This window comes from Hyla sarda, chromosome 5 (assembly GCF_029499605.1).
Source record: "Hyla sarda isolate aHylSar1 chromosome 5, aHylSar1.hap1, whole genome shotgun sequence".
NCBI lineage: Eukaryota > Metazoa > Chordata > Amphibia > Anura > Hylidae > Hyla > Hyla sarda.
The window spans coordinates 263,851,669-263,867,599 of NC_079193.1; the positions used below are offsets into that span (position 1 = coordinate 263,851,669).

Here is a 15,931-nt window from a genome sequence, read left to right on the forward strand (position 1 = left end):
TGCTGAAAATACTTTGGCGGTAGGACCACACGGCACTGCGCTGTCACCATTAACAGCTATGCAGTGCTCGCAGGGCTCCACGCAATGAATGGACATGTTAATTCTCTGTGCAGAACAATTTCAGCTGTGGAATTGTTCGCCACTGAAATTCCTCAGTGTGAACGGATCTCGCGCAAAACCCATTCACACTGATGGTAATGTTCACTCGCTGAGTTCCCCTCACAGAATTCCACGGGAATTCTGCAGTGTAAATGTACCCTAATGGGAATAACATTTAGAATTGGAAATATACCTTAAAGGGGTACTCCACTGGAAAACATTTTTTACCTAACTCAACTGGTGCCAGAAAGTTAGGGTATGTTCACACTGAGGAATTTCCATGAGTAATTCTGCTCGCTTTTTCCTCTCCAACTTCCTCAAAACCTGACAAAACTGTATCAAAACGTGTACAAATTTCAACCCGTATACAGTTAAAAACCGTATACTGTTTGAAAAATAATGTCCGGTTGCATCCGTTTTTTAAGGAAAAACATATAGGTTTTTACTTTTCACTCCATTTTGAATAAAGTTTCACTTGTTTGAATTTCCAAGAAAAAAAAACTGTGCAAAGTCAAAAACCGTATGGTGAAAACTAGATGGAACCGTACGCACATACGGTTCTGTACTGTTCCCATTGACTCCCATGTTAAAAAAAACGTATACGGTTTAATACGGTTTTTCACCCGGACCAAAAAACGTGGTAGACTACGGTTTTGGGTACGGGAAAAAAAAACGGACAAAACAGTATAAGACGGAAAACGGACTAAACCGGATGATGCGTTTGACATACGGTTTACAATGTTAAGTCAATGCATATGGTTTTCTATACGGTTCCCTTATGGTTTTTAACTTGAAACCGTATACGGGAACTGTATAGCAAAAACGTGGTGTGCATGCACCCTAACTTTCTGGCACCAGGTGATTTAAAAAAAAAAATCCCCTGGGGAGTACCCCTTTAAAGGTAGGGTCACACGATTTCATGCTGCGGATTCGCCAGTCACTATAGCGAGCTCCCTGTGGTGCCCGGGTAGCCCTGTGTGTCTGCTCGTAGCAGATCTACAGTGCGAAATCCACTGCTACATGCAGACACACAGGGCTACCCGGGCACCGCAGGGAGCTCGCTATAGTGACTGGCGTTGGGTCAACCGCCATGTGAAATATGCTGCAGATGCGCTACGTGCAAACCTGCTGCCCCCATAAAAGGGGGTTTGCCATCACGAACACTTATTCCCTGTCTACAGGATTGGGCATACCTGTATTATCATGGGACTCCTATAATCTTGAGAACTGGACAGATCTCTATGAGAAAATTCTGCCGCTTGTTGAATCGCCCTAATAGGGTGTATACAGTGCAGAGCAGTGGCTATGGCCCTGCCGGGGTCCAATGCTCTATGGGGGAGATTTATCAAAACCTGCGCAGAGGAAAACTTACCCAGTTGCCCATAGCAACCAATCAGCTTGCTTCTTTCATTTTCATGAAGCCCTGTGGAAAATGAAAGAAGCGATCTGATTGGTTGCTATGGGCAACTGGACAACTTTTCCTCTGCACAGGTTTTGATAAATCTCCCCATATATCTGCAACAGCTGGAGGCACACTGGTTGAGAAACACTGCTCTATACATATATATATATATATATATATATATATATATATATATATATATATGACTGACATCACTGCAAACGTCACTGCCCTCATCAACCAATCAGCTCACGTGTGACATTTCACAACTGACCCAGGTTAATTACAGCTAAATTCTGATTGGTTGCTATGGGCGACTGCTCCCTTTCCTGCCCGCTCTGGTTACATTAGGCCCCGCCTTCTCCTAAAATAGTCGTCTCTTTATTTCACAGAAATAACCGTCCGACACCTGACGTGTGACGTCACCGCAGCTCCGTCAGCCAACTTCCCCCCTCCCCCGGCTTCTGTGTGAGCACGTAAGGAGGGGGCAGGCTCCCCGGGCACAAGTAGAAGGGGCGTGGCCTTGATGTCATTCAGCGGCTGCCCCGCCCCCTCCAGTCCTGGATCACGGCTGCTCCTCGGTAATAAGGCAGCTCCGGGCTGAGGATACCGGGTGTGAGGAGGAAGCGGGGAGACTGCGAGCACGTCCCGTTCATTCACCGAGCGCTGCGGAAGCCTGTCCGTCCCGAAGAGACGTGTGACTAGGTGAGAGGTCACCGGCGTGTGCTGTGGTGGCAGCAGACTGGTACTGTGACTGCGCCTGCTCATAGCGTCATTCCTATGGGCATAGTAGAGCAGCGGGCACTGTCACATTGCCAGGCATAGGGTCCTGCTGGGGGGTTGTATACAGGTGATGATGGCTGATAAGGCTGGGCTCACTGTACATGCCCCTTGGCACCCTCTATGAAGATCAGGGCAAAGTACATCTGGCATCTCACCCCTGGATGGCACCGACAGCTGCTGGTGTGGGGACTGTCTCTTTCTTTAGGTTGGCACATATTGGTGTGAGGCCATTATTATCCTGCCCATTGGGATTAGTCGTGGCGGCTGGTCTGTATGGCACTGTCTGTGTGGCGATGATCTGATGGGGGTTGTAGTCCTACCAGATGTGGGAAGTGACAACACAATTCCCTGAGAGGTTCTGATCCTGGTAAAACCGTTTTGTTTACTTTTATTTATGTGAAATTTTATTTTACTGTTCTTTTTATAAGGGAATTATGTGAGCGACGATTCCCCAGTACAGATTGTACACTAGGATCCCTTTTATCAACCTGCGGACCTCCAGATGTTTCAAAACTACAACTCCCAGCATGCCCGGACAGCCGTTGGCTGTCCTGGCATGCTGGGTGTTGTAGTTTTGCAACATCTGGAGGTTCGCAGGTTGAAGATAACCGCTTTAGGGTGCGTTCACACGCTCTTTGATTTTTGCCGGTTTTTCGCTGCGCATTTGAAAGTGGGTGGGCTCTTCTCGGCTGTCCGCAGCAGACTTTCCACGGAGGAATTTACGCTGCGGAAAATCCGCCGCAAGCCCCATTGAAGTCAGTAGGGACTGCTGTATGTATTTCTTTCTGGAGTTCTTTCCAGTCTGACCACAGTGCTCTCTGCTGACACCTCTGTCCATGTCAGGAACTGTCTGGAGCAGGATAGGTTTTCTATGGGGATTTTCTCCTGCTCTGGACAGTTCCTGACACTGACAGAGGTGTCAGCAGAGAGCACTGTGGTCAGACTGGAAAGAACTACACAACTTCCTCTGGAGCATACAGCAGCTGATAAGTACTGGAAGGATTAAGATTTTTTGTATAGAAGTAATTTACAAATCTGTTTAACTTTCTGCCACCAGTTGATTAAAAAAAAAAAATGTTTTCCACTGGATTACCCCTTTAAAGTAATGGTAGATTCTCCAGGAGATGGCCCCTGTCACATTGTAAGCCTGTGTTCTCCAAACAACTACAACTCTCAGCATGCAGCCTGCAGGAGATTGCATGACTAGAGGGCAAACCATGTTGTAGTGTCCCGGGCACCACTCTCAAAAGTGCCCAGAAGGCGGAGACTTCTTGCCGCCGAGTGGAGGGTTTTTGCCCATTGGTTGTGGTCTCGGCACACAGACCCCACTAATTTGACAATAATAATAACCACATCACTGTGATATGACCGAAAAGTTTTTAGAACTCTAGGTGCCCTTTAAAGAGAATCTGTCATTTGTCACCCGCACTTACCTGTTGGTACAGACTTGTAGTGCAGGCCACGCTAATGAAAATGGTACTTACCTGTGTCACCAATCTTCGGTACTCCCTAGTTATACAGTAACCCCCCGACCTGCGATGGCCCCGACATATGATAAAATCGACATACGATGCTTTTATATGTCGGGGCCATTGCATTAACTGTTATCCGACAGCGCCAAATGCTTAAGCTGCTGTCGGATAGCAGTTTAAGCATCCCTGTCAGGTTCGCTCACCTATTCCCGCTGCTCCGGGTCCACTTCGCGATCCTCTGGTGTCTTGCGCATCTTCTCCAGGGTCCGGGCCTCGCTTTCCGGCGTCGTTATTACGTCACTACGCACGCCGCTCCGGCACAGCAGCGTAATAACGTCACCAGAAAGCGAGGCCCGGACCCTGCAGAAGATGCGGAAGAAGCCGGAGGATCGCGAAGAAGACACCGGAGCAGCGGGACAGCATCGGGAGCCCCTGGGACAGGATCGGGAGCGGTGAGGACCTGGTCTGGAGCGGCGGGGACAGGTGAGTATAACTTCCTATACTTTACATTGCACAGATCCCTCAACATACGATGGATTCGACAAATGTTGGGTCGTTTGGAACGAATTACCATCGTATGTTGAGGGACCACTGTATTAATGATCGTTCTTGGTGTACGAGGCGATAAACTATGACATCCATCTTCATTGTGATGCCTCCTCCCGTGGAGTGGAGAAGGCTCAGCACATTGGAGGAGGCGTCACAATGAAGATGCCTACCGGATGTCACGGTTCATCCCGGGCATGGGAATGCACCAAGCAGGATCAAAAGCATCTCCAGAACACATGGAGCGAGGCACATTAAAGGGGTACTCCACTGGAAAACTTTTTTTTTTTTTATCAACTGGTGCCAGAAAGTCAAACAGACTTGTAAATTACTTCTATTAAAAAATCTTAATCCTTCCAGTACTAATCAGCTGCTGTATGCTCCACAGGAAGTTCTTTTCTTTTGAATTTCTTTTCTGTCTGACCACAGTGCCCTCTTCTGACGTTTTAGGAACTGTCCAGAGCAGGACAGGTTTGCTATGGGGCTTTGCTCCTACTCTGGACAGTTCCTAAAATGGACAAAGTCGTCAGACAGAAAAGAACAACTCAACTTTCTCTGGAGCATACAGCATCTGATAAGTACTGGAAGGATTAAGATTTTTTAATAGAAGTAATTTACAAATTACAGATTAAGCCCTGTAAAGGGCGAAACGAGTCAGACATCTTTATCTGTATGTATCCTGCAGTGGAATAAATAAAGACAAGCCTTTTTTACCTCATACCTTGGTGCCGAACGGAGTTCTTTCTAGCATAAGGAGTTGCCAGAGGCGGTGCCGACAGTCCGCAGCACAGGTGTAAGAGGTGTCCGGCGCTGGTGAGAGCGGTATCCACATTCCTTTAATTTACAAATCTGTTTAACTTTCTGGTACCAGTTGATTTAAAATATATATTCCAGCGGCGTACCCTTTTTAAGTGAATTTTATTAGTGTCATCCGCACTACAAGGCTGTACAGGGGCGTGCAGGTGGTACATATGGGAGTCCCTTTTAAACAATAGGAAATAGTGACCTGTCTAATGGATTAGGGATGCAGTTACGTGGCATCACATAGGCATGCTGTTGGATACCTTTAGGCCGCAATCATGTCATCTATAGGGATGTAATGATCTTTTGTCAATCTTGGGCATCATACACACAGGGAGTCCTAATGTGCCAGGGCCGTCATTCCAGTCAATGTGCTGTCTGTTACATAAAGGTTTTTCTCTATAGGTTCTGTATTTATCCAGTAGAACATAAAGGTTGTGTCTTCATCAGGTGTTAATTCTCCTCTTTAAAAGGGGTACTCCACTGGAAAACATTTTAAACAGATTTGTAAATGACTTCTGTTAAAAAATCTTAATCCTTCCAGTACTTATCAGCTGCTGCATGCTCCACAGGAAGTTCTTTTCTTTTATAGTGTGCGTTCGCATTCAGTAATTCAAGAGGAATTTACTCGAGTAATTCCTCTTGAATTCTCCGCTTAGAAATAATTAACATCTGCTTTGCCATTGACTTCAATGTATTTTACTCTGCGCTGTTCACACTGCATAAATTCCGCCATGGAATTCCGTTCCGCTAGAAGAAAGTACATGTTCATTCTTCTTGCGAAATACGTGAGAAGAAGTCCATTGAGGTCAATGGTAAAAATTCTGCACGAAAAAAAATAAAATAAAAAGGGAAATTCCAATTGGTGGTTGTAGTCCAGCAAAAAAAACAAAAAACTGTTTCCTCCTATATTCCGCACGGAATTCCGTGCGGGAAAAAAAAAGTAAATTCTGCAACGGAATTTTTACGCGAGGATTCCTCTCCTATTCCTCAGTGTGAATCTCTTTTCTGTCTGACTACAGTGCTCTCTGCTGACACCTCTGTCCATGTCAGGAACTGTCCAGAGCAGGAGAGGTTTGCTATGGGGATTTGCTCAGTTGTTGGACAGTTCCTGACATGGACAGAGGTGTCAGCAGAGAGCATTGTGATCAGACTGAAAATAAATTAATAAAAGAAAATAACGTCCTGTGGAGTATACAGCAGCTGATACGTACTGGAAGGATTAAGATTTTTTTTAACAGAAGTAATTTACAAATCTGTGTAACTTTCTGGCGCCAGTTGATTTAAAAACATATTTTGTTCAGCGGAGTACCTCTTCAAAGCTCTGGTTCAATCCCTGTTGCTGTCTGGGTATGTCAACAGAATTCTGTCTGCCATTTATGCCCTTGTGTACTGTGCCCATGGAGCAGCGGGCGCTGGTAGTCTTAAGAGACTGTGATTCCAGAAGTAATAAATAAGGAACTAGAGGGGATCTCCAGTGTTATGTAAGTCCAGCTTGGTGGTTGGATACATGGAAACCTTCTAGTCTGATGTCTGTTTCACTCCATCACCATTGCCCTAATGTTTGTTAGAGATTGAGAACATCCCTGTGTACCATTATTTTCCAAACAGTGTGTCTCCAGCTGTTGCAAAACTACAAGGCTGTCCGGACATGCTGGGAGTTGTAGTTTTGCAACAGCTGGAGACACACTGTTTGAAAAACACTGCTGCAAATATTTAACCTGTTCTCTGCTAAGGTTAGCTTCACAATATATGCCCCTGAGGCAGGGATATGACTTGGATGCATTCGGAAAATGACCTGAATGTAGTCACTAGCTGACTACACTCGGGCCATTGAACTTAGGCTAGGCTCACACGGCCATTTGCATCCGACCCATTAAGGGTCCGATCGGCTCAGATGCAAACGGCTACTACCGGTTCATGACGGACCCCATTCACTTTCATGGGGTCTGTCGGTTACCCGGTAATTTTTACAGGACTTTAGCGGAGAAAAAAATAAATAGAACTTGCACTATTTTTTTTCTCTGCTAAACTCCAGTCTTTCTGGCCAGATTGCCGACTGAACTCCAAATAGCAGAGTCCAACAGCGATGTGAACGAGGCCTTAAAGGGGTACTTAGGTGAAATTATTATTATTATTTTTTTAATCAACTGGTACCAGAAAGTTATACAGATTTGTAAATGACTTCTATTTAAAAATCTTAACCCTTCCAGTACTTATCAGCTGCTGTATACTACAGAGGAAGTTCTTTTCTTTTAAAATTTCTTTTCAGTCTGGCCCTCAGTGCTCTCTGCTGACACCTCTGTCTGTCTCAGGAACTGTCCCGAGCAGGAGAGGTTTGCTATTAGCATTTGCTCCTACTCTGGACAGTTCCTGACATGGACAGAGATGTCAGCAGAAAGCACTGTGATCAGACAGAAAGGAAATTTAAAAAGAAAAGAACTTCCTCTGTAGCATGCAACAGCTGATAAGTTCTGGAAGGATTAAGATTTTTAAATAGAAGTAATTTACAAATCTGTATAACTTTCTGGCACCAGTTGATTTAAGAAAAATGTTCCACCGAAGTACCCATTTAATGGGACCCGTCCCTGTCCAAGCACCGAGACGTCTACATGTCATTTTGACAATTTTTCGGCGCATTCCTGCCTCGGATGCACAAATTGTAATGTGAACAAAGCCTGAGATGCACGTACCATTATCTCAGCAGTAGTGTTCTGTGGTCCACGTTGTTTAGCTCACAGAGCATTATCTCATCTATCTACCTGTTCGTGGTGCCATGCATCAGCAAACTTGCCAAATGGTATGCCAGTGTATACCACAATGTACCCATTCTGGATCTATTGATTCCATTGGACTGAATCTTGTCTAAAAAGTGACTGGTTCAAATCTAAACTTTTGAGCCTCGGCGCAAAAAAAAAAAAAAAAAAAAAAAGCAATAAACCAAACAGTCACTTTTAGACAATGTTTAGTCCACTGAAATAAATATTGGAATATCTGGAGTAGCTATATTGTGGGATATGTTGTTAAGCCAGTTTGCTGCTGTATATGTGACCGTACCCAAAGAACAGGCCCAGATCTGTACGTGTTCCCCATTGAGTGTTCCCATTCACTGACAATACACAAAAATAACTTGAAGCCTGGAAACCTAATGTATATTAGAAAATGTTTCATGTATTCAGTTAATACATTTTGTTTGCATAGGACTGAAAACCCTCCCTGCAGTGTAATGGCTGGCTGTAGGAGTGAATGAGCACGTCATCCGGAATACTATACAGGACAAATACACTGCCCAAAAAAATAAAGGGAACACTTAAAGGGGTACTCCGGTGGAAAACATATTTTTTATTTTAATTTTTTTTATCAACTAGTGACAGAAAGTTAAACAAATTTGTAAATTACTTCTATTAAAAAAAAATCTTAATCCTTCCAGTACTTATTAACTGCTGAATACTACAGAGGAAATTCTTTTCTTTTTGGAACCCAGAGCTCTCTGCTGACATCATGACCACAGTGCTCTCTGCTGACATCTCTGTCCATTATAGGAACTATGGGGATTTCTCCTACTCAGACAGTTCTTAAAATGGACAGAGGTGTCAGCAGAGAGCTCTGGGTTCCAAAATGAAAATAATTTTCCTCTGTAGTATTCAGCAGCTAATAAGTACTGGAAGGATTAAAACATTTTTAATAGAAGTAATTTATAAATCTGTTTTTAACTTTCTGGCACCAGTTGATAAAAAAATAATAAAAATAAAAAAGTTTTCCACCAGAGTACCCCTTTAAACAACACAACCATGTGCTTGCCAGAGTTAGCCTGACTGCCATTAGGCACCGAGATGAGATCCTCAGACCCCTTGTGAGACCATATGCTTGTGCGGTTGGCCCTGGGTTCCTCCTAATACAAGACAATACCAGACCTCATGTGGCTGGAGTGTCAGCAGTTACTGTAAGAGGAAGGCATTGATGCTATGGACTGGCCCGCCCGTTCCCCAGACCTGAATCCGATTGAGCACATCTGGGACTTCATGTCTCGCTCCATCCAACAACACCATGTTGCACCACAGACTGTCCAGGAGTTGGCGGATGCTTTAGTCCAGGTCTGGGACATCCCTCAGGAGACCATCCGCCCCCTCATCAGGAGCATGCCCAGGCATTGTAGGGAGGTCATACGGGCCCGTGGAGGCCACACACACTACTGAGCCTCATTGTGACTTGTTTTGAGGACATTACATAAAGTTGGATCAGCCTGTAGTGTGGTTTTCCACTTTGATTTTGAGTGTGACTCCATATCCAGACCTCCATGGGTTGATACATTAGATTTCCTTTGATAATTTTTGTGTGGTTTTCTTGTCAGCACATTCAATGTGAAGACGAAAGTATTTCATACGATTAGTTCATTCATTCAGATCTAGCATGTGTTATCTTAGTGTTCCCTTTATTTTTTCAGCAGTGTATAAACCTTAGGCACACAGCACATAGTCCTGTGAATCACTGTAGGAGTCTGTATGCTGCCATAGTGTTCCTCAGGCTGGGTTCACACAAAACATAGAATATCTGGAATGCCTGGACCTCTGCGTGTAATGGACAGAACTTAGGTGGCTGTAGAATTGGCTTGTAAATCTTCCCCCATTTCCTTTGTGTCTTGCCGCTGTGATGTCTTACCACGTAGGTTACATTGTAGTGCAGTGTTTCCCAACCAGGGTGCCTCCAGCTGTTGCAAAACTACAACTCCCAGCATACCCGGACAGCCGAAGGCTGGGGAAGATTCACAAGCCAAGTTATGCAACAGCTGGAGGCACCCTGTTTGGGAAACACTGTTGTAGTGAATAGAGAAGACGTTTGGTAGGTTCTCTGATAGCGGGTATTATACACATTCTTCCCATTATAATAAATGTACAATGTGACTGGGATTTAATTTAATTAGTGCTGTGCCCGTGGTGCCAAATCCTTCACAGTCCTAGAGTGGCAGCCAAGGTCTTTACCACATGCTGGCACAGGAGGGCCGAGTCTGGCAGGATCACTCTGGAGCAGGATCAGGTCAGATGAATGGGTTTCTCTTCTACCAACTGCGATTATACCCATTTTGTTTTGCAAGGAAAGTGTCGGGAAAGCTCCTTGGCTGCAGCCATTCTATCCTGTGGGCTCTGTTAAGCCCTATAAAGCAACACTGGCTCACTACAATGGGCTGGGGATATAGAACAGCATTGGTAGCCTCTATCTGTAACAAAGCAGGAAATTCTGGCTTGCCATTTTATTTATCACCTTCTTGTTGCTGGGGTATCGGTCAGATACTGTGACACAGCCAAATCCGGTATGAGAAAATTCTATTTAAGTTAAACTTTTACCCCAAGATGTATAACTTCCTATATAGTGTTATCCCAAATTGTACTGACTTCAGCATGATTTTGTTTAATTCACCACAAAGGCTGCGTTCACACGGCCATCAAGACCCGTCCCGTTCTTCTCCCATAAAAAAACAAAACGGACTTTAAAAAAAAACAGTAACTAATGCAAAGGCATGTTATCCGTTTGTATCTGTTATTGTTCAGTTAATAAACCAAAATATATATATATATTTTTTTTTTGTTCTGAGCATGCTCAAAAGTAAAAATAGATCAAAAAAAGGATTGAAAAAAACGGATGCAAATGGATGACATTAAAGGCTCATCTGTTTTACATAGACTTCAATGTTAAATTTACTGTATCCGTTTTCTCTTCCTTTCTTTTGACGGAAGAAAAAAATGCAGCATGTTCCGTTTTTTCTGCCGTTAAAAAAAAAAAACGGAAATGATTGGCAGATGGGTACAAACAGATGAAACGGATTGTGAAAAAATCCCATGAACATAAATGGGATTTTTGTAAATCCGTTTTCAGTCTGAAAGAACGGAACTGAAACAGGAATAAAAAAAAAGCGGGGACAGATGGGCGTGTGAATGCACCCTTACAAGAAGTTGTGTAGTCCTGTCATTGCCAGGAGTGTGGTGTTTTCCCTGGGCTGGTTAGATGTGATGTCGCCACCTCTTACCAGACCCTACTGCCTACATCACCATCTCCTTGTCATATACACATATACATCTATATTGGGGCATTTACGGAAGAATGAAGTGTGTTTTACAGAATGTTGCCTTGAGCTGAACACTCCCACAGGCAGAGGAGCTGACGGAATGAATGCAGCAGTTTCTTCAAATTTACTGACTGCCAATAAATAGTCTGCTGTGTACTGAAATGTTTTGAAACGGCTTGAGACAAAGGAACTGGCAGGAGTGCTGTAGGAGCAGAGTAGGCAGGGTGTGAGGCCTGTGATGGACAGCTGAGAAAAAGCAATGCATTCTGGGACAAATGAGAGGATTACATAACTTTCTGCCAGGGGTGAATAACACAAAAGCACCCTTTAAAGGAAAGGAAACTTTTATTTATTTTTATTTATTTATTATTATTTTTTTTTATAAACTGGTGCCAGAAAGTTAAACAAATTTGTAAACTACTTTTTATTAAAAAATCTTAATCCTTCTAGTACTTATCAGCTGCTATATTCTCCACAGGAAGTTCTTTTTCTTTTTGAATTTCCTTTCTGTCTGACCACATTGCTCTCTGCTGACACCTCTGTCCATGTCAGGAACTGTCCAGACTAAGAGCAAATCCCCATAGCAAACCTATCCTGCTCTGGACAGTTCCTGACACGGACAGAGGTGTCGGCAGAGAGCACTGTGGTCAGACTGAAAAGAAATTAAAAGAGGGGAAAAGAACGTCTTGTGAAGCATACAGCAGCTGCTAAGTACTGGAAGGATTAAGATTTTAATAGAAGTAATTTACGTGGAGTACCCCTTTAAGCCGGTACAATTTTTCATAACACACTATTAGAGTGATGTATGTTTCTTGGGGTGATTTATTTAAATCCAGTTTTTGGATACATGAATACTGGATATTGCAGTACCGCTGATATAAGAATCCTCACTTCAGGTCGATTTCTGTGCGGAAATTATTGGTTTATACCCCATCCACATGGCCTCTGTAATACAAATGTGCACAAAGGATCTCAAGCATTGCTGCTCTGTATGTCTTTACCCTAAATGTCAAACCACTTTCCCCACCTACTGTTGTTACACATAGACAGTGTTAGTTCCTTATTCTGGTTGTGGATGGTCAGGTCAGATGGTTTTGTTTGTTTTCCTCCTAGGACTGCAATTGTGTAGTGAGACTGTGTGTCTTATTTCACAAGATTTTCTGTAAGGTTGTTTTGTTCCTCTACAGCAATGTTTTCCAACCAGGGTGCCTCCAGCTGTTGCAAAACTACAACTCCCAGCATGCCTGGACAGCCTTCGGCTGTCCAGGCATGCTGGGAGTTGTAGTTTTGCAACAGCTGGAGGCACCCTGGTTGGAAAACACTGCTGTAGAGCATTGTTTTTCCAAGTGTGGTCCTCAAGTACCCCCAACAGGTCATATTTTTATTATTCCCTTCGTCTTTCAGAGGTGATATGATTGTGGTCAGTGCATCACGTATCTGTATGGGATATCCTTATACCAGTCTTTCCCAACCAGGGTGCCTCCAGGTGTTGCAAAACTACAACTCCCAGCATGCCTGGACAGCCTTTGGCAGTCCAGGCATTCTGGGAGTTGTAGTTTTGCAACATCTGGAGGCACCCTGGTTGGGAAACACAGCCTTATACAGTATGACCTATTTGGGACAGCAGGTACAGTGTTTATAGGCCAGGATACCAAGGTAAAACCGATGATAAATTCCCCCCCATTGTGTCTATTTAAAACTGAAGCTTTGTCAAAAATAAGAAGAAAAAAAAATTATATATATATATATATATATATATATATATGTGGAAGTAGCCCTCTTATCTGCTATACACAAGGTAGAGGAAGTTGCGTTTATTTTTACAGCATGTGTCCAGTTCAGGTCTGGTGGATTTCATTATCACACAAGTGTGTGATCTACCCCAGTGTCCCTACTGATGTGGGCCGGATCATTCTTCAATGTAACACTGACCACAGTGCTGCTCCATGTGGCTGTATCTGGTACTACAGCCCAGCACCAAAAGTGCCTCTAAGGTCTACTGATCAGCCAGGCCCCTTATTCATAATGATTAAAGGGGTATTCCGCCCCTAGACATCTTATCCCCTATCCAAAGGGGGATAAGATGTTTGATCGCGGGGGGTCCCGCCACTGGAGACCCTCATGATCTCAGCTGTGGCACTCTAAACATCCTGTGCATTGAGCGAACGTCGCTCCATGCTGGATGACTGGGGTTGCGGGGCACAGGCTCATGACGTCACGGTCACGGCCGGTGGACACCTCAATGCAAATCTATGGTAGGGGGCGTGATGTGACGAGCCTCCGACGCTCTAAATGAATGCCGGGTGCAGCAGGGAGATCCCCAGTGATGGGACCCCCACGATCAGACATCTTTTCCCCTTTCCTTTGGATCGGGGATAAGATGTCTAGGGGCGGAGTACCCCTTTATGCAGGGGCTGTATATGAAGCTGCTTGAATGAGCATCATTGTCTGAAATAACTCTCCCAAATAACATCTAATACAACATTGCTGCCTAAGTGTGTGGTTGCCCACAGTTCTGCCAGTGATACCAGTAGGTCGCTGTGGAGGTCACCAGTCTGACCCATCCAGGGCAATGTACGGACGCACTTGTGTCATTCCAGATTACCACTCGGCCATTGAGGTTTAGTTAGGTCACATTTGTTGTTCGCGTTACATCCCGTCCAGACAGGAATGGTTTCTATCATTTACATGGATGTATGTTGTGAATAAGAATCTGCCCCCGACATTGGTATTACCAGCGCCAGCAGCATGCACTGCACTTGGCAGACGGATTACTGTACTGGTTATGGACACTTGTCTAACACCCGGTTCACACATTCCCTCACTGCTCATATAGCGCCTATTTCTATTCCATGGTTACAGTCGCTCTCATCTAGGGCTGGGCGGTATGACCAAATGTGTGTATCACGGTATTTTTTAAACTTTTGGTGGTTCTGCAGTATATAACGGCTTCTTACACAACAGTGGGCTCAGCCTGTCGCCGAGGCGGAACATCGCTGCGGCCGGTGATAGGCTGACGACTGTCCGACGTTCCCCAGGAAACAAGTGAGGCCGGTACCGAACCAACGGGAGGTGAGTTAAAGTTTATTTTTTGCTGCCCGGGCATAGGGATACCGCACAGTATAGAGCAGTGGTCTCCAACCTGCGGACCTCCAGATGTTGCAAAACTACAACTCCCAGCATGCCCGGACAGCCAACGGCTGTCCGGGCATGCTGGGAGTTGTAGTTTTGCAACATCTGGAGGTCCGCAGGTTGGAGACCACTGGTATAGAGTGTCAGCGGCGGCGGCCGCAACAAGCAGGACGAGGAGGGCAGCGCATGCGGGTGACGTGTGAGTAGTACCCTGATGGGGACAGCACTGGGCTGATAATTAATTGGGGGGCAGAACAGCGCTGGGCTGATTCATTCATTCATTCCCGAGGGGTAGGGGCCAAACCGGTATTGCGGTATGGATTAAAATTCATATCGTGCAGCACAAAAATTTCGGTATTCAGTATGAACTGGTATACCGCCCAGCCCTACTCTCATCTGTCTTGTCTGTGGTGGAGCTTACAGTCTGATTTACCTTAAAGGGGTACTCTGCCCCAAGACATCTTATCCCCTATCCAAAGGATAGGGAATAAGATGTCTGATCACTGGGGTCCCACCGCTGGAGACCCCCACAATCTTAGCTGTGGCACCCCAGATATCCGGTGCATGGAGCAAACTTCGCTCCATGCCGGATGACTGGCAGTTCAGGTAATTCTTATTACATTTTCAAATAAACAAACACAGATATTAGGCGTGTCGATGCGGGGCAGATGCTCATGACGTCGTCTTGGTGTGTGGTCGCCAGTGACAGGATGACGGTAATTACCTCATATAACAGGTGAGGCCTCGCAGCCATAGCTGCACTTTCTGCACTACTTCTAGTTCTCTTCATTGCTTTTATGGTGTGTGAGTTGTCAGGAGATTTAGAATGTCTGTGCTGTGAGAACAGATCTCTTGCCAGAGCAGCAGCCGTCCTTTCTTGTAGTAGTTTCTTACAATAGTAACAAAGACTTGCTTGTTGTAGCGTGGAGGATCCATGTGTAGTGTCCAGTGTTCAGCAGCAGTGGGAAATGTAAACGAAGAAATCCCACCACACCAAGATAGCAACAGACAACCCCCCCGAAAGTTCATATGTCCTGTAAATGTCACCACAGAGCCCAGGAAATGGCATAGACAGCTCTGTGTGACAAGACTGGGGAGGGCAATGCGTCCTTATATTTAGACGTCTCTTCTCTTTATGGCAAAGATTAAGGGTCTATTCACACGTACAGTATTCTGCGCAGATTTGATGCGCAGATTTTCTGCTGCAGATCTCAATGTAGACTGAACACAGCTTGAAATCCTGCGCATCAAATCTGTGCAGAATACTGTACGTGTGAATAGACCCTAAGGGGGAGATTTATCAAACCCCCCAAGAGTTTCCTTTTCTGCATCAGACTGTGATTTCTTATATCACAACTAATAAAAGTGAATGTGGTGACATGGAGGTCTGGAGGTGATCACCACCTGAAATGCGTCCTGGATGGATTCTCTGGGGACTAGGTCGTTGCAGTTCACAGAGCAATCATTCACTTTTATTGGCTGTGATTCATTCACAATTCAGGTGGTGTGATGTCCACCTTTTAAAGGGCTATTCCGCCCCTAGACATTTTTTTTTTCCCTTATCCAAAGCACAGGGGATAAGATGTGGCAGGACCCCGCGATCTCTCCTGCAGCACCCTGTGTCATCTGCTGCTT

At 44.8% G+C, this 15,931-nt stretch overlaps 1 protein-coding gene across 4 annotated transcripts in view; it reads left to right on the top strand.

The window, feature by feature from the left end:
- The first annotated feature begins 2,032 nt into the window (after positions 1-2,032).
- The window catches only part of LPIN2 (lipin 2), a 99,142-nt gene continuing 85,243 nt past the window's right edge, over positions 2,033-15,931 (top strand). The window contains exon 1 of one of the 4 annotated variants that reach the window (XM_056521650.1): positions 2,033-2,206. The gene's annotated coding sequence lies outside the window, so the exon portion shown is untranslated. Of the gene's footprint in view, positions 2,207-2,349; positions 2,490-2,631; positions 2,652-5,096; positions 5,116-15,931 lie in introns of those variants that run through there. The other 3 variants (XM_056521651.1, XM_056521652.1, XM_056521653.1) reach the window with 3 other exon arrangements.